General features: G+C 41.0%; 1 protein-coding gene across 3 annotated transcripts in view; it reads right to left on the reverse strand.

Moving 5' to 3' along the window:
- MACROD2 (mono-ADP ribosylhydrolase 2) overlaps positions 1-23,932 on the reverse strand; it is a 2,039,999-nt gene that overhangs the window by 518,763 nt on the left and 1,497,304 nt on the right. The gene's annotated exons all lie outside the window — the stretch shown is intronic.

Raw genomic sequence — 23,932 nt, forward strand, 5'->3', positions numbered from 1 at the left:
ACTAATTTTTTCTCATTTAAGCAGTATTCAATTCAACCAATTACTACTGAGCAAGGCAGGCCTTAGTAAGGTATACAAGGATGTGAAGCCTATGATCATACACACAAGGCATTAAGGGGGCCAGTCGTATATCAGTCTAGTGCTAACAAGCAATGAAGGATTTAACTGTCTCTTCAATTCTACAACAGAATCAATTAAAAATGTATTTACATTTGCTTAATAGCTTTCAAAGCACTTTCATATAATATTCTCATAAATGGTACTCAGATTAAGATTTATTACCCTCAATTTACAAACCAAGTTAAATATGGCCTCAGAATACATGCGTTGACCCAGGGTCATAAGGCCAGGAGTACTCCATCACTGAATTGACATAGGACAGGGCAAGCAACTTGTAGAATAGCCATACAACTAATAGGTATTATCAGAATTCAAAGAAGGTAATGTCTGCTCCATTTAGGGCCATTGGAAATTATGTTTGAGATTAAGACTACATGAACTGACCTGGTTTTGCACTACAGATTTAATTTTTGAAGGACAGGAAGAATGACATTTATACTACGTCCTAGTGAGCAGAGGCACACATAATCATAATTCCCAAAACTCATCCAGAATAGCCCCTTAGCTTATGTAAACCAAACATATTCCTAAACTTGCAAAATCATCAGACATTCTGCCAACAAAGATGAATGTACATGAAGGAATAACCTTACAAATTATGTATTTATGGGGCAGAAAGAAGAAGAGATGGGAGTGACTATTCCTTTGAAACTACTCTCTTTAAGCTCACCACTGGCTTCCTAATCACCAAATTCCATATAGGCAATCACTTTTTCAATCAGTCTTCATCTTTTCTGTATTAGATGTGTTTGACTAATTTTCCATGTTTCATTATCCTGGATTTTCTTTTTTAATTATTTTTTTTACTATTTTAAAGTATACAATGCAGTGGTTTTTGATATGTCCACAAAGTTGTGCAACCAATACCACTAACTACAGAGTATTTTCATCATCTCTCCAAAGACTCTACACCCATTAACAGTCACTCCCCAGTCTCCCTCTACCCCAGCGCCTGACAACTATGAATCTACTTTTTGTCCCTACAGATTTGCAAATTCTCCTCCTGGAATTTTCAACATTGCCTTCTTCTATGTTTCCTCCTACCTAGTTGACCTCCCCTGGCTCCCTTTTCTAAGAGCATCCATTAAATGTATGCCATTCTGGGGGGCAGAGCAAGATGGCGGAGGAGTGGGAGACCTGGATTTCGTCTCCTCTCAGGAATTCAGCTGGATAGGGGTCAAACCATTCTGAACACCTACGAACTCAACAGGAGATCGAAGAAAAGAATAGCAACAACTCTCTCATCAGAAAAGCGACCACTTTCTGGAAGGTAGGACGTGCGGAGAAGTGAATCCGAGGCAATATTCGGGAGGATGGGTGGTGGGGGAGGGGCCTCCGTCGGCCGCTTCTGGCAAGTGATAGAGCTGCGGAGGACAAAATCGGAACTTTTAAAAGTCTGCTCCTCCGAGGGACGTCACTCTGGTGACTAAGCGGGGGGTGGAACCTGCCGGGACAGTGTGGTCTCAGGACCATCGGGGTCACAGAAAGACCGGGGGTGCCTGAGTGTGGCAGAGCTCCCAGGTATCAGAGCGGGGAAGCCGGCTGCAGAGGCGGAGCCCAGGCGTGGGCTCACAGCTCGGGGTGGCCATAAACCGTGATCCGCGGCACAGTCGGGCCACTGCTCCTCCAGCAGGGACCCAACAAGCGGCAGATCCGGGGAGACTCACCTTCCTCCCCCAGGAGGAGCCGCGGGGGAGTGCACCGCAGGGAACTGCTGGGTTTGGAGACTCCACCCGGGTTCGGGTGCCAGAGATAGAAACGAGCGGTCACAGGCCGGGTGAGCAAAGAGTGCAGCCGGAGACCGGGGAGACGGGAGTGACTGACGGCTTTTCTCTGGGGGCTCACTGAGAAGCGGGGCCCCGAGTTCTCGGCTCCTCCGGAGCAGAGAATGGGAGGCTGCCATTTTCACTCTCCGCCTCCAAAGCTGTACGGAAAGCTCGCAGGGAACAAAAGCCCCGGAGAGCAAACCCGAGCAGATTACTTAGCCGGGAGGGGGCAAGGGCGAGGCAATTCCACCTCCGGCAGAGACATTTGGAAACCACGGCAACAGGCCCCTCCCCAGAAGATCAGCGAGAACAGCCAGCCAAGACCAAGTTTACCGATCAATGAGAACGGCAGAACTCCAGCGCTAGGGGAATACTGCACATAGAATTCATGGCTTTTTTACCATGATTCTTTAGTCTTTCAAAGTTAATTTTTTTTAACTGTCTTTTTTCGTTTCTTTCTTTTTGAATTTTTCTTTTTCCCTTTTTCAACCAACATCTTATCACTCCCTTTTTAAAAAAAAAAACCTTTTTATTTTTCATTTTTAGAGTCATATTCTATCCCTTCATAGTAGTTACCCATATTTTTGGCTTATATATATAAGTTGTTCTCTCTTTAAAATTTTGAGATAGTTTCTTCTAACAGATGAAAATATACCCTAAATCTCTAGTATATGGTGTTTTCTATTCCCCTGCCTGATCACATCCTCTCCCTTTTTTTTTTCTTTTTCTTTTTTCTTATCCTCTTCTTTCTATTTTCAAACAACTTCTTATCAATTCCTTTTATAAAATATTTTATAATTTCCATCTTTACAGTCATATTCCATCCCTTCATCATATCAACCCTTATTTTTGTACATATATAAGTTTTTCTTTCTTTAAAATTTTGGGAGGCACTTTCTTCTAAAAGACCAAAATACACCCCAAATCTAGTGTGTGGCACTGATCTATATACCAGCCTGATCATATTTGATCACATTCTGTTTTTTGTTGTTGTTGTTGTTGTTGTGGTTTTGTTTTCTTTGTTTTTGTTTTTATCTTTATCTTTTTCTTTGTTTTCTTTTTCTTTTTTCTCTCTTTCCCTTTCTTTTCCCACTACTTCAGGTCTTTTCTGATTAGTTTAGAGTATATTTTCTGGGGACGTTGTTACTCTGCTAGCATTTTGTTCTCTCATTAATCTATTCTCCTCTGCACAAAATGACAAGATGGAAAAAATCACCTCAACAAAAAGAACAAGAGGTAGTACCAACTGCCAGGGACCTACTCAATACGGACATTAGTATGATGTCAGATCTAGAGTTCAGAATCATCACCTTAAAGATACTAGCTGGGCTTGAAAAAAATATGGAAGTTATTAGAGAAACCCTTTCTGGAGAAGTAAAAGAACTAAAATCCAACCAAGTAGAAATCAAAAAGGCTATTAATGAGGTGCAATCAAAAATGGGGGTGCTAACTGCTAGAATAAATGAGGCAGATGAGAGAATCAGTAATATAGAAGATGAAATGATGGAAAATAAAGAAGCTGATAAAAAGAGAGATAAACAACTACTGGATCACGAGGGCAGAATTCGAGAGATAAGTAATACCATAAGACGAAACAACATTAGAATAATTGGGATCCCAGAAGAAGAAGAAAGAGAGAGAGGGGCAGAAGGTATAATGGAGCAAATTATAGCAGAGAACTTCCCTAATTTGTGGAAGGAAACAGGCATCAAAATCCAGGAAGCACAGAGAACCCCTCTCAAAATCAATAAAAATAGGTCAACACCCCGACATCTAATAGTAAAACTTACAAGTCTCATAGACAAAGAGAAAATCCTGAAAGCAGCTCGGGAGAAGAGATATGTAACCTAAAAGGGTAGAAACATTAGATTGGCAACAGACCTATCCAGAGAGACCTGGCAGGCCAGAAAGGACTGGCAGGATATATTCAGAGCACTAAATGAGAAAAATATGCAGCCAAGAATACTCTATCCAGCTAGGCTGTCATTGAAAATTGAAGGAGAGATAAAAAGGTTCCAGGACAAACAAAAACTAAAGGAATTTGCAAACACAAAACCAGCCCTACAGGAAATCTTGAAAGGGGTCCTCTAAGCAAAGAGAGACCCTCAAAGCAACATAGACCAGAAAGGAACACAGACAATATACGGTAACACTCACCTTACAGGCAATACAATGGCACTAAATTCCTATCTTTCAATAGTTACCCTGAATGTAAATGGGCTCAATGCCCCAATCAAAAGACACAGGCTATCAGACTGGATTAAAAAACAAGACACATCGATATGCTGTCTGCAAGAGACTCATTTTAGACCCAAAGACACCCCCAGATTGAAAGTGAGGGGGTGGAAAACCATTTACCATGCTAATGAACACCAAAAGAAAGATAGGGTGGCAATCCTTATATCAGACAAATTAGATTTTAAACCAAAGACTGTAATAAGAGATGAGGAAGGACACTATATCCTACTTAAAGGATCTATCCAACAAGAAGATCTAACAATTGTAAATATCTATGCCCCTAACATTGGGAGCAGCCAATTATATAAGGCAATTAATAACAAAAGCAAATAAACACATCAACAACAATACAATAATAGTGGGGGACTTAATACCCCCCTCACTGAAATGGACAGATCGTCTAAGCAAAAGATCAACAAGGAAATAAAGACTTTAAATGACACACTGGACCAAATGGACTTCACAGATATATTCAGAACATTCCACCCCAAAGCAATGGAATACACATTCTTCTCTAGTGCCCATGGAACATTCTCCAGAATAGATCACATCCTAGGTCATAAATCAGGTCTCAACTGGTACCAAAAGATTGGAATCATTCCCTGCCTATTTTCAGACCACAATGCTTTGAAACTAGAACTCAATCACAAGAGGAAAGTCGGAAAGAACTCAAATACATGGAGGCTAAAGAGCATCCTACTGAAGAATGAATGGGTCAACCAGGAAATTAAAGAAGAATTAAAAAAATACATGGAAACCAATGAAAATGAAAACACAACTATTCAAAATCTTTCGGATGAAGCAAAGGCAGTCCTAAGAGGCAAGTATATAGCAATACAAGCCTTTCTCAAGAAACAAGAAAGGTCTCAAGTACACAACCTAACCCTACACCTAAAGGAGCTGGAGAAAGAACAGCAAATAAAGCCTAAACCCAGCAGGAGAAGAGAAATCATAAAGATCAGAGCAGAAATCAATGAAATAGAAACTAAAAGAACAGTAGAACAGATCAACGAAACTAGGAGCTGGTTCTTTGAAAGAATTAACAAGACTGATAAACCCCTGGCCAGACTTATCAAAAAGAGAAGAGAAATGACCCAAATCAACAAAATCATGAATGAAAGAGGAGAGATCACAACCAACACCAAAGAAATACAAACAATTATAAGAACATATTATGAGCAACTCTATGCCAGCAAATTAGATAACCTGGAAGAGATGGATGCATTCCTAGAGATGTATCAACTACCAAAACTGAACCAGGATGAAATAGAAAACCTGAACAGACCTATAGCCACTAAGGAAATTGAAGCAGTCATCAAAAATCTCCCAAAAAACAAAAGCCCAGGGCCAGATGGCTTCCCAGGGGAATTCTACCAAACATTTCAAGAAGAATTAAAACCTATTTTTCTGAAACTGTTCCAAAAAATAGAAATGGAAGGAAAACTTCCAAACTCATTTTATGAGGCAAGCATTACCTTGATCCCTAAACCAGAAAAAGACCCCATCAAAAAGGAGAATTACAGACCAATATCCCTGATGAACATGGATGCAAAAATTCTCACCAAAATACTAGCCAATAGGATCCAACAGTACATTAAAAGGATTATTCACCACGACCAAGTGTGATTTATCCCTGGGCTGCAAGGTTGGTTCAACATCCGCAAATCAATCAATGTGATACAATGCATTAACAAAAGAAAGAACAAGAATCATATGATCCTCTCAATAGATGCAGAAAAAGCTTTTGACAAAGTACAGCATCCTTTCTTGATCAAAACTCTTCAGAGTATAGGCATAGAGGGTACATAACTCAATATCATAAAAGCCATCTATGAAAAACCTACAGCGAATATCATTCTCAATGGGGAAAAACTGAGAGCTTTCCCCCTAAGGTCAGGAACGCGGCAGGGATGTCCACTATCACCACTGCTATTCAACATATTATTGGAAGTCCTAGCCACAGCAATCAGACAACAAAAAGAAATCAAAGGCATCCAAATTGGCAAAGAAGAAGTCAAACTCTCACTCTTTGCAGATGATATGATACTTTATGTGCAAAACCCAAAAGACTCTACCCCAAAACTGCTAGAACTCATACAGGAATTCAGTAAAGTGGCAGGATATAAAATCAATGCATAGAAGTCAGTGGCATTCCTATACACCAACAACAAGACAGAAGAAAGAGAAATTAAGGAGTCGATCCCATTTACAATTGCACCCAAAACCATAAGATACCTAGGAATAAATCTAACCAAAGAGACAAAGGATCTGTACTCATAAAACTATAAAATACTCATGAAAGAAATTGAGGAAGACACAAAGAAATGGAAAAACGTTCCATGCTCATGGATTGGAAGAACAAATATTGTGAAGATGTCAATGCTACCTAGAGCAATCTACACATTCAATGCAATCCCCATCAAAATACCATCCACTTTTTTCAAAGAAATGGAACAAATCATCCTAAAATTTGTATGGAACCAGAAAAGACCCCGCATAGCCAGAGGAATGTTGAAAAAGAAAAGCAAAGCTGGCAGCATCACAATTCCGGACTTCAAGCTCTATTACAAAGCTGTCATCATCAAGACAGCATGGTACTGGCACAAAAACAGACACATAGATCAATGGAACAGAATAGAGAGCCCAGAAATGGACCCTCAACTCTATGGTCAACTCATCTTTGACAAAGCAGGAAAGAATGTCCAATGGAACAAAGACAGTCTCTTCAACAAATGGTGTTGGGAAAATTGGATAGCCACATGCAGAAGAATGAAACTGGACAATTTCCTTACACCACACACAAAAATAGATTCCAAATGGTTGAAAGACCTCAATGTGAGACAGGAGTCCATCAAAATCCTAAAGGAGAACACAGGCAGCAACCTCTTTGACCTCAGCCGAAGCAACTTCTTCCTAGAAACATCGCCAAAGGCAAGGGAAGCAAGGGCAAAAATGAACTATTGGGACTTCATCAAGATAAAAAGCTTTTGCAAAGCCAAGGAAACAGTCAACAAAACCAAAAGACAACCGACAGAATGGGAGAAGGTATTTGCAAATGACATATCAGATAAAGGGCTAGTATCCAAAATCGATAAAGAACTCATCAAACTCAACACCCAAAGAACAAAGAATCCAATCAAGAAATGGGCAGAAGACATGAACAGACATTTTTCCAAAGAAGACATCCAAATGGCCAACAGACACATGAAAAAGAGCTCAATATCGCTCGGCATCAGGGAAATCCAAATCAAAACCTCAATGAGATACCACCTCACACCAGTCAGAATGGCTAAAATTAACAAGTCAGGAAACGACAGATGTTGGTGGGGATGCGGAGAAAGGGGAATCCTCCTGCACTGTTGGTGGGAATGCAAGCTGTTGCAGCCACTCTGGAAAACTGTATGGAAGTTCCTCAAAAAGTTGAAAATAGAGCTACCATATGATCCAGCAATTGCACTACTGGGTATTTACCCCAAAGATACAAAAGTAGGGATCCGAAGGGGTACGTGCACCCCGATGTTTATAGCAGCAATGTCCACAATAGCCAAACTGTGGAAAGAGCCAAGATGTCCATCGACAGATGAATGGATAAAGAAGATGTGGTATATATATACAATGGAATATTATGCAGCCATCAACAGGAATGGGATCTTGCCATTTGCAACGACGTGGATGGAACTGGAGGGTATTATGTTGAGTGAAATAAGTCAAAAAGAGAAAGACATGTATCATATGATCTCACTGATATGAGGAATTCTTAATTGCAGGAAACAAACTGAGGGTTGCTGGAGTGGGGGGTGGGGTGGGAGGGATGGGGTGACTGGGTGATAGACACTGGGGAGGGTATGTGCTCTGGTAAGCGCTGTGAATTGTGCAAGACTGTTGAATCTCAGATCTGTACCTCTGAAACAAATAATGCAATATATGTTAAGAAAAAAGAAAAAAGAAGAAGAAGAAGGTAGCAGGAGGGGAAGAATGAAGCGGGGGAAATCGGAGGGGTAGACAAACCATGAGAGATGATGGACTCTGAAAAATAAACAGGGTTCTAGAGGAGAGGGGGGTGGGAGGATGGGTTAGCCTGGTGGTGGGTTTTGAGGAGGGCACATTCTGCATGGAGCACTGGGTGTTATGCACAAACAATGAATCATGGAACACTTCATGTAAAACTAATTATGTAATGTATGGGGATTAACATAAGAATAAATAAATAAATAAATAAATGTATGCCATTCCCAAACTCCAAACTCAGCCTTCTTCTTCCTGTATACTCTGTGTGAGCCAGCTGCAGCATCATCCACTGACATGCCTTCTAATCAGGGGGCTCCTGCGACATTGTGCCGTACAGATGCAGAGAGAGGTATTACTGAAATGAGGACATCTGGGATTTTAAAGTCCCAGTTTTATTGGAAGGCAAATACATATTCCAATAGTTCATACAAAACGTTTAAATCTCATTAGACTTTCAGAGAAAATGTGTGAGAGATGAGGAGCAAGAGAGAGGAGATGTTTGTCCCCACTTCCAAGAATAAATGTTGCTTTTCTGATTAGGTTTCTACATACTTCATAAGAGAATGCATTAGGAAAGGGGACAAAATAAAGCAGGGCCAAGCTGCACTTGACCACAGGGAAAATGTGCACAACTTCCCAAACCTTGTAAATTCATCTGTGACATTTGGGATTATGGATTTGTTTTGTACTAGTTCATCCCATTTATTATTTCCTTAAATGAAGGCTTCAAAATTTAAAAGCCCTAAAATAAACCTGTTAATTAGCTAATTCATTAAGCAAATTATTACTGAACCAGAAAGGAAAAGATACCTAGACATGTTTAATGAGTCCCTGTCCTCTAAAGCCCAAAGTCGGAGGGAGGAAATCTAAAAGAGGCAAGTATGACAAGTGCATCGGGGCTGTGGGGACACAGATGAGGGGAACTAAGCAAGAAAGAGGAGGCCTTTTAGGAAACCAGAGAATGTTTTGGAAAGAACAACAAAACAGGAGTTGAGGAGACACAGTCTTCAGAAGTACGCTGTGAGCAACTAGGAATTAGTGGAATTAGTGGAAGAAGAGGAAGTGAAGGGAGAATTTCCTATGGACTGCAAAGAAAAAGGAGGCCAGGATGGGCATTTGTGGTTAGGGGTTAACAGCAGGGGGCTTTTCCAATCCACCTTTTCCTGGAGTTTAACGTCTACATTTGTCATCACCTGGATACCTCCCCTTGATGCACTCCAGAACTAGAAATGTAATGTGTATTCTTCCACAAAATGAACTTCTTCCCAATTTTCTGGCTTCTGCCTATGGCTTTATCGCTCTCCTAGTCACTTAAGTATTTGATTGCTTTCCTGGCTGGTAACTGAGTCCCCTGAAATATTGTATACCACCCGTTCCTTCCCTTCTTTGCCCACTGATCTCATTCAAAGCCCACTCAGCCCTCACCCTGATAACTGTAGTTGACTCATAATTGTGCTCCTTTGGTCTTCTCCCTTTCTCCAATCTGTCCATCACACCACTTCCAAGTGACCCTTCCTAAGGTATAGTTACCACAACTTTATACAAAACAACAGCAGCTTTGCTGATGGTCCAGTTCCTACAGAGGAAACGTGAGCACCTTAGCCTGGCATGAGACACCACAAGGGGCCTTCCTTAGACTTGTATCTTAGCTTTCCCTTTTTATTCTCCTCCCATGGAATTCTTCTCCAACTTCTTGATATGTTTAAGATGTACTTAAATCATAAGATTATAGGGCTATATAAAGCTAATAAAAACTGTAATCATGCCCAGTTGTGATGGCCATCAGCATTAACCTTTAGAAGATATAATTCCCCACAGAGAAACTATACAAGTTCTTATAGAACCATGCCAATTACGGTCAGTTGTCAATTATTTGTGACCTCCAGGTCACTTTCCCACATTTATCAAAACCTCTGGCACTGAGTTATGGTTTTCATTTCCACAACAAGCCTTGCCATAATGACAAGTGATTTCAGTGTCCAATAAGATGGCCCACGCAACACGTGGCCTGCCAGTTCCTTGACCTTGTCATTTTTTTTTATTATTATTAACACATAATGTATTATTTGTTTCAGGGGTATAGGTCTGTGATTCATCAGTCTTACACAATTCACAGTGCTCACCATAGCACATACCCTCCCCCAATGTCCATCACCCAGCCACCCCATCCCTCCCACCCCCCTCCACTCCAGCAACCCTCAGTTTGTTTCCTGAGATTAAGAGTCTCTTATGGTTTGTCTCCCTCTCTAGTTTCATCTTGTTCCATTTTTTCCTCTCTTCCTCTGTGATCCTCTGCCTTGTTTCCCAAACTCCACATATCAGTGAGATCATATGATAATTGTCTTTCTCTGATTGACTTATTTCGCTTAGCATAATACCCTCTAGTTCCATCCATGTTGTTGCAAATGGCAAGATATCATTTTTTTTGATGGCTGCATAATATTCCATTGTATATATATATATATATGTACCACATCTTCTTTATCCATTTATCTGTTGATGGACATCTTGGCTCTTTCCATAGTTTGGCTATTGTGGACATTGCTGCTATAAACATCGGGGTGCACGTACCCCTTCGGATCCCTACTTTTGTATCTTTGGGGTAAATACCCAGTAGTGCAATTGCTGGGTCATAGGGTAGCTCTATTTTCAACTTTTTGAGGAACCTCCATACTGTTTTCCAGAGTGGCTACACCAGCTTGCATTCCCACCAACCGTGTAACAGGGTTCCCCTTTCTCTGCATCCTCGCCAACATCTGTCATTTCCTGACTTGCTAATTTTAGCCATTCTGACTGGTGTAAGGTGGTATCTCATTGTGGTTTTGATTTGTATTTCCCTGATGCTGAATGATGTTGAGCATTTTTTCATGTGTCTGTTGGCCATTTGGATGTCTCCTTTTCAGAAATGTCTGTTCATGTCTCCTTCCCATTTCTTGGTTGGATTTTTTGTTCTATGGGTGTTGAGTTTGATAAGTTCTTTATAAATTTTGGATACTAGCCCTTTATCTGATATGTCATTTGCAAATACCTTCTCCCATTCTGTCGGTTGTCTTTTGGTTTTGTTGACTGTTTCCTTTGCCGTGCAAAAGTTTTTTATCTTGATGAAGTCCCAATAGTTCATTTTTGCCCTTGCTTCCCCTCCCTTGGGCAATATGTCTAGGAAGAAGTTGCTGTGGCTGAGGTCTAAGAGGTTGCTGCCTGTGTTCTCCTCAAGGATTTTGATGGATTCCTGTCTCACATTTAGGTCTTTCATCCATTTTAAGTCTATTTTTGTGTGTGGTGTAAGGAAATGGTCCCGTTTCATTCTTCTGCATGTGGTGTCCAATTTTCCCAACACCATTTGTTGAAGAGACTGTCCTTTTTCCATTGGACATTCTTTCCTGCTTTGTTTAAGATTAGTTGACCATAGAGTTGAGGGTCCATTTCTGGGCTCTCTGCTGTGTTTCATTGATTTATGTGTCTGTTTTTGTGCTAGTACCATACTCTCTTGATGATCATGGCTTTGTAATAGAACTTGAAGTCCAGAATTTTGATGCCACCAGCTTTTCTTTTCTTTTTCAAGCTTCCTCTGGCTATCCAGAGTCTTTTCTTGTTCCATACAAATTTTAGGGTTATTTGTTCCATTTCTGTGAAAAAAGTTGATGGTATTTTGATAGGGATTGCATTAAATGTGTAGATTGCTCTAGGTAGCATAGACATTTTCACAATATTTGTTCTTCCAATCCATGAACATGGAACATTTTTCCATTTCTTTGTGTCTTCCCCAATTTTTTCATGAGTATTCTATAATTTTCTGAGTACAGATTCTTTACCTCTTTGGTTAGATTTATTCCTAAGTGTCTTATAGTTTTGGGTGCAATTGTAAATGGGATCGACTCCTTAATCTCTCTTTCTTCTGTCTTGTTGCTGGTGTAGAAATGCCACTGATTTCTGTGCATTGATTTTATATCCTGCCACTTTACTGAATTCCTATATGAGTTCTAGCAGTTTTGGGGTGGAGTCTTTTGGGTTTTCCACATAAAGTATCGTGTCATCTGCAAAGAGTGAGAGTTTGACTTCTTTGCTGATTCAGATGCCTTTTATTTCTTTTTGTTGTCTGATAGCTGAGGCTAGGACTTCCAGTACTATGTTGAATAGCAGTTGTGACAGTGGACATCCCTGCCATGTTCCTGACCTTAGAGGAAAAGCTCTCAGTTTTTCCTCATTGAGAATATTTGCTGTGGGTTTTTCATAGATTGCTTTTATGATATTGAGGTATGTACCTTCTATCTCTACACTGCGAAGAGTTTTAATCAGGAAAGGATGCTGTACTTTGTCAAATGCTTTTTCTGCATCTATTGAGAGTATCATATGGTTCTTGTTCTTTCTTTTATTAATGAATTGACTTATATAATTGGCTGCTTCCATGTTAGGGGCATAAATATTTAAAATTGTTAGATCTTCTTGTTGGATAGACACTTTAAGTATACTACAGTGTCCTTACTCATTTTTTATTATAGTCTTTTGTTTAAAATCTAATTTGTCTGATATAAGGATTGCCACCCCAGCTTTCTTTTATGTCCATTAGCATGGTAAATGGTTTTCCACCCCCTCACTTTCAATCTGGGGGTGTCTTTGGGTCTAAAATGAGTCTCTTGCAGACAGCATATCAATGGGTCTTGTTTTTTTATCCAACCTGATACCCTGTTTCTTTTGATTGGGGCATTTACCTCATTTACACTCACGGTAACTATTGAAAGATATGAACTTAGTACCACTGTATTGCCTATAAGGTGACTGTTAATGTATATTGTCTCTGCTCCATTCTGGCCTATGTTACTTTTAGGCTCTCTCTTTGCTTAGAGGACCCCTTTCAATATTTCTTGTAGGGCTGGTTTGGTGATCACACATTCTTTTAGTTTTTATTTGTCCTGGAAGCTTTCATTTGGTCTTCAATATCACTAATTCTCTCTTCTGTCTCATTTATCCTAGCAGTTAGAGCCTCCATTTTTTATTGTACCTCATTAACAGCCTTTTTTATTTCAACTTGGTTAGATTTTATTTCTAACAGAAATAAGGGATTTCCAGAAAGGGATTCTCTAGTATCATCTATGCTTTTTTAAAGCCCAGCTAGTATCTTTATAATCATCATTCTGAACTCTACTTCTGACATCTTACTAATGTCCATGTTGATTAGGTTCCTGGCAGTCAGTACTGCCTCTTGTTTGTTTTTTGGGGTGAGTTTTTCCGTTTTGTCATTTTGTCCAGAAAAGAACAAATGAATGAGAGAACAAAATGTTAAAAGGATAACAACCACCCCAGAAAAATATACACTAAACAAATCAGAAGAGACCCAAAACTGGGGGGGGGGGCGGAGAAAAAAAAAGAATATGATCAGCCTGGTGAATAGAACAGAGCCACACACTAGATTTTGGGTGTATTTTGGTCTGTTAGAAGAAACAGCCTCCCAAAATTTCAAAGAAAGAAAAACCTATAAGTATACAAAAATAAGGGTAAATACAATGAAAGGATGGAATATGACTGTAAAAATTAAAATTAAAAAAGATTTTTAGAAATGAATTGATAAGAAGTTGACTGAAAAAAGAAAGAAGAAAAATTTTTAAAGAAAGGAGAGAATGTGATCAGGTGGGTGAATAGAACAAAGCCATATACTAGATTTGGGGTATATTTCGGTCTATTAGAAGAAACTGCATCCCAAAATTTTAAAGAAAAGAAAAACATATATATACAAAAAATAAGGTTAAGTACAATGAAGGGACAGAATATGACTGTAAAAATGACAATTAAAAAAGATTTTAAAAAAGGATTTGATAAGATGTTGGTTAAAAAAGGAAAGAAGAAAAATTAAAAAAAAAAAGAAATAGGAAAAGAAAAAATAAAGAAAATTTTAAATATTAACTTTGAAAGACTAAATAATCATGGGAAAAAATCCATGAATTCTATGTGCAGTATTCCCCTAGCTCTGGAGTTCTGCCGTTCTCATTGATCAGTAAACTTGGTCTTGGCTGGCTGTACCTCCTGATCTTCTGGGGATGGGGCCTGTTGCCGTGGTTCCCAAATGTCTTTGCCAGAGGCGGAATTGCCCCACCCTTGCTGGTCTTGGCTAAGTAATCTGCTCGGGTTTGCTCTCAGGAGCATTTGTTCCCTGCAAGCTTTCCGTACAGCTTTGGAGGATGAGAGTGAAAATGGCGGCCTCCCAATCTCCGCCACAGAGGAGCCAAGAACTTGGGGCCCCACTCCTCAGTGAGCCCCCAGAGAAAAGCCGTCAGTCACTCCTGTCTCCCCGGTCTCCAGCCGCACTCCATTCTCACCTGGCCTGTGACCGAGCATTTCTATCTCTGGCACACGACCCCGTGTGAAGTCTCCAAACCCAACAGATCCCTGCGGTGCACTCCCGCACCGCTCCTCCCAGGGGAGGGAGGGGAGTCTCCCTGGATCTGCCGCTTGTTGGGTCCCTGCTGGAAGAGCAGTGACCTGACTGTGCCACGGATCATGGTTTATGGCAACCCCGAGCTGCGAGCCCACTCCTCGGCTCCGTCTCTGTAGCCAGCTTCCCTGTTCCGATACCTGGGAGGTCTGCCACACTCAGGCACCTCCGGACTTTCTGTGACCCCGAGGGTCCTGAGACCACACTGTCCCAGAGAGGGTTCCACCCCCTGCTTAGCCACTGGAGCGATGTCCCTCAGCAGAGCAGAATTCTAAAAGTTCCGATTTTGTGCTCCGCTGCTCTGTCACTTGCCAGAAGTGGCCGACGGAGGCCCCCTTCCCCGCCGTCTATCCTCCCAAATATCACCTCAGATTCATTTCTCTGCACGTTCTACCTTCCAGAAAGTGGTTGCTTTTCTGTTCAGAGAGTTGTTGCTATTCTTTTCTTCGATCTCCTGTTGAGTTCATAGGTGTTCAGAATGGTTTGATCCCTATCCAGCTGAATTCCTGGGACCAGACGAAATTTAGGTCTCCTACTCCTCTGCTATCTTGCTAGCCCCTCCCTGACCTGGTCATTTTTGACAACCACCTTCAAGCCACTGCCTCCCTAGATCCCACCATTCACCTTGATGTAACATTTCCATGTCCAAATTACTAATTTAAGCAGTGCTCTCTTAAAAACCTGTTCTCTCTTTAGTTTGATCTGCTACTTTCCAAAGTATGTCCTTTATAAGCATTTGAAGTCCAAATTAATGCTAACATTCCCCCCCCCACCCCTGAATGGTATGACTCTTTCCTACCTCTCTAGGCTCTGCTTCTATTTTTTTTTTAAGATTTTATTTATTTATTTGACAGAGAGACAGTGAGAGAGGAAACACAAGCAGGGGGAGTGGGAGAGGGAGAAGCAGGCTTCCCGCCTAGCAGGGAGCCCAATGCAGGGCTCCATCCCAGGACTCTGGGACCATGACCTGAGCTGAAGGCAGACACTTAACTTCTGAGCCACCCAGGCACCCCTCTCTCTAGGCTCTTCTTACACTGGATCGTTCTTTGCTTTTTCAACTCCAGCTACACTGAGCTTCCTTCTGTTCTTTGAATGTGGCATGTTTCCTTTTGCTTCCTGCCCTAAGGCCTTGCTCATGCTCTATCCTCTTCCTGAAATGACATTTCTCCCCTCTTTTCCTAGCCTATTTTAACTTTCATTTGTCCTTTGCTCAGTCGTCGCTTCTCGAGAGAAGGCTTCTCTGACGATGACGATTCCCTATTTGATGCTTTCATAACATCATGTACCTGGCAGTACTCATCAGAGCTTCATTTTTACATTTTACATTTATTCATGTACATATTCAATTAATACTTCTAGTAGAGTGAAAGACTAAGGAGGCAGATGCCACAAGTCTCTTATTTGCTTATCACTGTATCCCTAAAACATTGCTGGCACATAGAAGATGATCAACAAATGTGTGTTGAATGAGTGAATGGACTGTGGATGTATGAATCATTATATTGACAGCAGGAAAGGCTGAGCACTGGGAGAACAGGGGTGTTTAGCTCTAGAGTGTGGGACGGCAAAGGGATCCTGAGACATCCAAGCAAAATGATATATCCACATTATCCCATTTCATCCCTGAGGGGAAACTACTGAGAAGATGCTTATGAGAGAACACAGTTCCTGGTGAAATGGTATGCTGTTACTAATTAAAAAGGAAAGGAAATAAGATAAATCCCCAAAAATAAGACTGCCTTCAGTGGACATATATATCCAAGATAAAGTATGGTGTTCAGGGGTCACAGCAACAGCACAATCCCTTGTCCACTTAACTGCAAGATCCTCATGGTTACAAGTAAAACCAATGAATAGACAGGATAGATTTTCCACGCAGGGTTGGGCTCCTGATGACAGTAAGTCAGCCTTGGGAGGTCACAACAGTATTCTAGTCATCGGAGGGCTTTTGTTAACAAAAGCAGGATGGCCACCCAGAGGGAAGGCTGCAGACAAGCTTTAGATGAATCATTGAATTAAATGACATAGAAAATCTCTTCCAAGTATGAGGGTCAATGAGGCAGAATAAGCCATTAATAATTTAGGGCCAGGCGTGCAGGGAATTGTATATGTGTGTGCCCAGGTGTGCATAGAATCTATGCTTTCTGCTGGCATTCCACAGCTTAGTTCCTTATTCATTAGGAAGGATTATTAAGATGAACTTTTGTTGTGAATGTTGAAGTTCCTTTACCAAATGTATACGTGATTTTTTCTTTTTATTTACTTTTGTATTGAAATTTTTTGCAAAATTTTTATATACGCACGCACACACACATATACAGACATACATACATACATATAACCCTTATCTAAATCAAGATATAAAACATTTCTAGCACCTCAGAAAGCTGCCTTGTCCCAAATCAATATATACGCTGTGAAGAAACTGCTATTCTCTCTTCTATTGTCACAGGCTAGTTTTGTCTGTTTTTATACTTCACATATATGGACATAAAACGTGCACCCTTTTTTGTCCAAATTTTTCAGCATGATGCCTGCCTGATTTATCCATGTTGTTACATGTAGCAGAAGCTCATTCTTCCTCTCTGTGGTGTTGTATTCTATTGTATGAATATTCCACAATCTACTTAGCCATTCTTGTGTTGATGGACAGTTGGGTTTTTCCAGTTTGGAGCTATTAGGAATAAAGTTGCCATGAACATTCTCACACATGCCATTTGGTGGACATAAGTACTGTTTCTGTGGAGTATTCACCCATACTGGTCCATAGCTTATGCAGATGTTTAACTGGTAGATTCTGCCAGTTTTCCAAAGCAGTTATACCAGTTTACACTCCCACCAGAAGTATATAATGTATTTATCTATCTACTTAGTTAACACATCAAGATACTTGCTAAATATACTTACTAAATATATCTTCTTACCACATTTAAAGCTATTAAATACAGGTTTAGGCTAATCAATACCTTTTAGAGCTAGAAACACAGATATCTATGACTTGCCTACTTTCTCCCTACCAAGCAGGGAGTATTTCAGTCAAGAAAGGACAAATTATATCAACAGAACATTAAAAAGTTTACACAAAAGAGGTAAAAACTGAAACAGCAAGTTGAATTTGCAATAGTTTTTATCCATGGCACACCAAATAACTCAATAGATATTTTTCTCTTACTCAGCTATTAAGCAGATATTTCTCTTTTAGTCCAATTGCAGAAAGATACAGCCATAAAGACTAACTGAAGGTTCTACCCAGCCATTGAGTTATTTGTTTGTCAGAACTGTTAAAAACCTGGAAAGTTTTCAACACAATTAGAATAAATCTGTTTTTTTTTTTAATTTTTTTTTATTCTTATGTTAATCCCCATACATTACATCATTAGTTTTAGATGAAGTGTTCCATGATTCATTGTTTGTGCACAACACCCAGTGCTCCATGCAGAATGTGCCCTCCTCAATACCCACCACCAGGACAACCCATCCTCCCACCCCCCTCCCCTCTAGAACCCTGTTTGTTTTTCAGAGTCCATCGTCTCTCATGGTTCGTCTACCCCTCCGATTTCCCCCGCTTCATTCTTCCCCTCCCGCTACCTTCTTCTTCTTCTTTTTTTTCTTAACATATAGAATAAATCTGGTTTTGATGTTGCCATAAACAATGTTCCTCTCCAGATTTCATTCTTTTTACTTTTGCTGTTGTTGATACTTCTCCAATATCCTCAACTTTGTCATAGGTTCCAACATAGAAACTAAATTTATTTCCCTGTTATAAAAAACATGTTCTACAAACTGGTGTTTACCAGAGGGGAGGTGGGAGGGGCGATGGGCAAAATAGGTGAAGGGGATGAAGAGTACACTTATCATGATGAGCACTGAGTAATGTATAGAATTGTTGAATCATTATATTGAACACCTGAAACTAATAAAACATTGTATGTTAATTATAGTTGAATCAAAAAATAATAAAAATAAAATAAAACATCTTCTACTGAAAACCTAGCCTATTCTACTGAAATAAAAATAGATACAACTTTGCCAGTAAAACTACCCTTTATGGAAGCAGAAGCAATGGATCAGCTTTTGTTTTAAACTTAAAATGAGGGAATGCTTGTAGCTGTAGATTACCCTATCACAGAAAGACATATGGTAATGCTGTAAATCAATTATTTCAAAGTTCTTACTGCAAAAAATAAATAAATAAAAATGAACATAATGGCAGGTATAATTACACCGTGCGTTAAAATGTTAACCCTCTCTACCATTTACAGTCTAGCCAGGGCCTGTCTCTCTTGCATTGCTCCCAACGTCCCCTTCCAGCCCAGTCACCAGGAGTCACTTCTGCTTTAACTGTGGATGCCTTTCTAGCTGTTGTAAGAATAAAGCAACCTAGATATCAATGCCCAGGCAAAGCTCACAAGTGCAAAAACCACTGTTTATGCACTGAACTGTTTTATCTTTAGCTGCATAAATTCTTCTGGAGTGATTCTCACTTCAAAGCATGTAGCCCCTAATCTCGCCCCACCAAGCACTTGGTCCAAAGGTATGATAAAATACTAGCAAATTTGTGGAATCACAAATCCCGACATGCACATTTACAAAGTGGTTGCCATACTAACCAGCACTCAGTGACTATAAGCACCAAATTGGTACTGAATTGCCATAGATATTCAGAAGTTAGAAGCAATAGTTAAAAAACAACAACAACAAAAATCCCTGGAACTCTGCATATTAAATTCACACTCACTTTTGAGCTCTTCCTTCCTATCAAGCCTTCAATGAGGAAAGCAGGCTGGTGGGGTTTTTTTTGTTTCCTTTTTTTTTCCATTTACATACAAACTCAAGTAAAATATTGTGCAGGTATTAAACATGGGCTTTTCAGCACTGATAAAAAATCTCTGAATGTCCTAAATGAGAGGGACATATCACTGGGTTTATTGAAACGTTACCATCAATTGAACCAGGATTGTCAATGTTGACTATCAATGTGAAATTACACTTTGCTTCAATCTTGAGAGAGTATAACCATAATATTTTCCATTTTAGCACACAAATTCTGGTGTGGGGACCAAAGGGACATGCAGCAGCATACTTTACAAACTCAGGTAAAAGGAAATGAAGTGTGAAATGAGTTGTGTCTTTCTCAGAACATTCCTCCCCAGTCCCCCTTGAACACACACACACACCCCTGTCCTGGGTCAGTAGGAGAGGTAGGGGGATATAGATGGACGGTGCATTGGGGTGCGGGGGTGTGGGGGTATGGGGGTTTGGGGTGTATGGGTGGGCATGGGGAAGTATAGGGCAATGAATGTATTTTTTCAACTCAAAACGGCTTTTATCAACCCCTTTCCCCTAGGCCTCCTTCCAAGCCATAAAAGCAATTCTGATAGCACGATGAAATCAAATTACTTGAGAGAAATGAGCTGAAGGAGGCTCACCGTTAAGCAATTGCTAGAGCAGCCACTCAGACAATTCTGGCTAAAGGCTGAGTTTCACAAAAGATAAAACAGGTGAAGTAATAAGAGTGACACTGGCCTCTGTCACTGCAGTGAGCACAGCAGCAGAATGCTAAAAAGGGTGTCACTGGCTTTCCTTAGGAGAGCAAAGGGCACCACAGGTAGGCAACAGTGAGGCATCCCTGTCAGTAAAATGGTGGAGCCTTAGCTGGTGTTTAAAAGGACAAGGCAGGTTTTATATATATATATATATAAAACATAATATGGCATATTAACAAGTTCAATAGCCAAAGCAGATGCTGACAGCACCATATATATATATGCCACCCTTGCACACAGGCTTGACTTACAGCCGATAACACTTGTAGCCTTTTAACTGAGGGCTCTCTCTGGTGTCCATAGTGATACCACATGTGGGGTAGGTCCAAAGTGTCAGGAAATCTAGCCTACCACCAGCTTGCATCAAGCCATGATTAATGAGAGATAGTGGATAAATTCCCAGCTCATTCACCCCTCAGGTGGGATAACACTGAAGTGCATGCTTTATATAGTTTCCTCGAGTTGCCCAGAAGGATTACCCACCAGTTGTCCATAGTGACAAACTGCTCAATAATGCACTCTTACTGGCTTCCTTTATCTGTCTGTTTTCCCTACTCCCTTCCCAGAAATTATTTCCCAAATTAACTATGTGAATGTAAATCCTTGCCTCTGAATCTGCTTTTAGGTGGAAGCCAAAGTATGACCACAATCAACCTATATTCATGAACTTGAGAAAATGAGGGTCATGTCTTATCTTGATAGCACCCATTCTTTCAACTTTTCTATTTGTAATCTCTGGCACATACACAGTAGAGAAATGTTTTATAAATTACTTAATGATGTGGGGAAAATAAGTTAGAGGTTGTCAGCATGAAAGCACAATAGCATTTTACTTTGGGGGAATGTAGAGGACATACAAGCTAGGCTCATGTCCACATGTAAACCTGGTCCCAGGGGTGCCTGGGTGGCTCAGAAGGTTAAGCATCTGCCTCTGCTCAGATCATGATCCCAACATCCTGGGATTGAGCCTCACCTAGGGCTTCCTGCTCAGTGGGGAGCCTGCTTCTCCTTCTGCTGCTCCCCCTGCTTCTTCTCTCTCTCTCTGTCAAATAAATAAATCCTTAAAAATCAATCAATCAATCAATCAATCAACCAACCAACCAACCTGGCCTCAGTAGACAGAAATCTTGAAACAATAGTAAATTGTTGTTTTTGCTGCTGCTGTTAATATTTATTGAGCAATTATTTTTTAAAAGATTTCATTTATTTATTTGAGAGAGAGAGAGAATGAGCGGGGGAGAAGGGCAGAGGGAGAGGAAGAAGTAGATTCCCCACTAAGCAGGGAGCCTGATGCAAGGAGAGGCTCAATCCCAGGACGCCAGGATCATGACCTGAGCAGAAGGCAGACATTTAACCGACTGAGCCACCCAGGCACCCATATTGAGTGATTATTATGTACAAGTCATTCTACTTAGCATTTTTATGTATTATCTTATTCAATCTTCACAACAACCCAGTGAAAAGAACAAGGGAGAATTATGAAAATGAGTTGGTCTGTAAATGGACCGTGACTAGTGTATTGAGGGAGGCATTGGTCAAAGATGATTAATTTGGATTTATATTAAAAACTTCCAAGAGGTGTGCAAAATACAGTCCGACTGTACATAAGTTTTAATAGACTCAGTATCAGTCACTAATGTGGTTTAGACCAGCATCTGCTTGAAGAGGAAGCAAAGATACTGCATGTGGCTATGGGTGGCATGGGGTGGAAGTCTAGGCTGTCCCTAAGAACCCCACCACCTCTGGCTTCCACATAAAATTGCCTAAACCCTCAAACTCCCTTGAAGATGCATATAATCTTTCCCAGTTTATAGAAGAGAAAAATTGACTCTCAGAGAACTCAAACAAGGGGCAGGGCCAACACCCAAGACTGGGTCTGCCTGACTTCTTTCCATCCCCTAGCTGAATGCCTGGTATATTGTTCATCCTCCCACCTTCACAGAATGAATGCAATTTACCATAACCACTCTCCTTTGGAGACTCCCATCCTAGGGCAACACTGTTTCAAACTCCAAAGAAAGGAAATGAAACTGGAAGCACCTATGATAAGAAAGCTTGCTTCAGGATGGGGGAAAAGATGGTGGAGGAGTAGGGACCCTATTCCAACCAGTCCCCATAATTGAGCTGGATATCTCCCAGACCACTCTGAACACCCACAAAATCAGCGTGAGATGTAAGAAGATAGATCTAGATCTACAAACAGAATATCACAGGTGGTTGGTTTGTGGGGAGCCGTGATTCCACGGGCAGATATCAGAGGATGAACGGAAGGGGGATGGAGCCAGCCATTGGGATCCTACAATGCCGGTGAGCTACAGCCTCCTGCACTGGGGACCGGGCATGGACTCACAGACCGGTAGCAGCAGGGAAAGGACTTTAGGGCAGCCCTCTGGTCGGAAACCTGGAGCAGCGGGGTCATGCATGTGAACTGGGGGTTTTAGAAGCACAAAGGGCAGAGACATGCCCCGACCTGGAGGCAAGGACTGAGAGCACTGCAGAGGGGCGCACAACCCAGGACACAGCAGTTCATAGCAGCACGGATAGAAACGGAGATAGTGTGGCCTGGAGAGCTCACTGAAGAACAGACTGCAATCTCTCTGCTCTAAGGCAGAGTGTTGGGAATGGTCTCTTCTGCTCTGACTCTCGGAAGAGATGCAGAAAGCCACCAGGGAAGCCGCCAGAAAACAAAAGCCCCCCAAAACCGATTTTCACTGAGCCCATCCCCCACCACAGGGGGCAGGGTAACTCTGACCAAACAGGGTTGCCTGAGTAACAGCATGGCAGGGCCCTCTCCCAGAAGACAGTCTGGGAAAACAAGAGGCTAGCAACCCTAAGGTCCCTAGAAAACAGGTGCATCTTGCTTGGGTTGTGGTCAATAATTTGGACTCTATACATTCCCTCAACCACCCCTCAACAGAATGACTAGGAGGAGGAACCCCCAAAATAGGAAAGACTCAGAGACTATGACTTATGCCATAGATTTACAAATGGATTCAGATATAACCAAGAAGTCAGAGATGGAATTCATTTTTTTTTTTAAGATTTTTTAAATTTATTTATTTGAGACAGAGAGAATGAGAGACAGAGAGCATGAGAGGAAGGAGGGTCAGAGGGAGAAGCAGACTCCCTGCCGAGCAGGGAGCCCGATGCGGGACTCGATCCCGGGACTCCAGGATCATGACCTGAGCCGAAGGCAGTCGCTTAACCAACTGAGCCACCCAGGTGCCCCCAGAGATGGAATTCAGGCTAGCAATTGTGAAGACAATAGCTAGAATGGAGAAATCAATTAATGGCAACATAGAGTCTCTAAGGGCAGAAATGAAAACTGAATTGGCAGAACTTAAAAATGCTATCAGTGAGATCCAATCTAATCTGGATAATCTAACAGCTAGGGTAAGTGAGGCAGAAGAACAAATCAGTGGCCTAGAAGACCAAATAATAGAGAAAAAGGAAATAGAGGAGGCCAGGGAAAAACAACTCAGAATACATGAAAATAGAATCAGAGAAATAAGTGACACCATGAAATGTTCCAATGTCAGAATTACTGGAATCCCTGAGGGGGTGGAGAGAGAGAGGACTAGAAGATATATTTGAGCAAATTGTAGCTGAGAACTTCCCTAATCTGGGGAATGAAACAAACATTCATGTCCTAGAGGCAGAGAGGACCTCTTCCAAGATCAAGGGAAACAGGTCAACACCGTGGCATGTAATAGTAAAACTCGCAAATCTTAGAACCAAAGAAACCATCCTAAGGGCAGTTAGGGGGAAGAGATTCCTTACATACAGAGGGAGGAACATCAGAATAACGTCAGACCTATCCACAGTGA

This window comes from Mirounga angustirostris, unplaced genomic scaffold, assembly GCF_029215605.1.
Source record: "Mirounga angustirostris isolate CCGP_5_RB_7025 unplaced genomic scaffold, mMirAng1.0.hap1 SCAF_10, whole genome shotgun sequence".
NCBI classification, from domain to species: Eukaryota; Metazoa; Chordata; class Mammalia; order Carnivora; family Phocidae; genus Mirounga; species Mirounga angustirostris.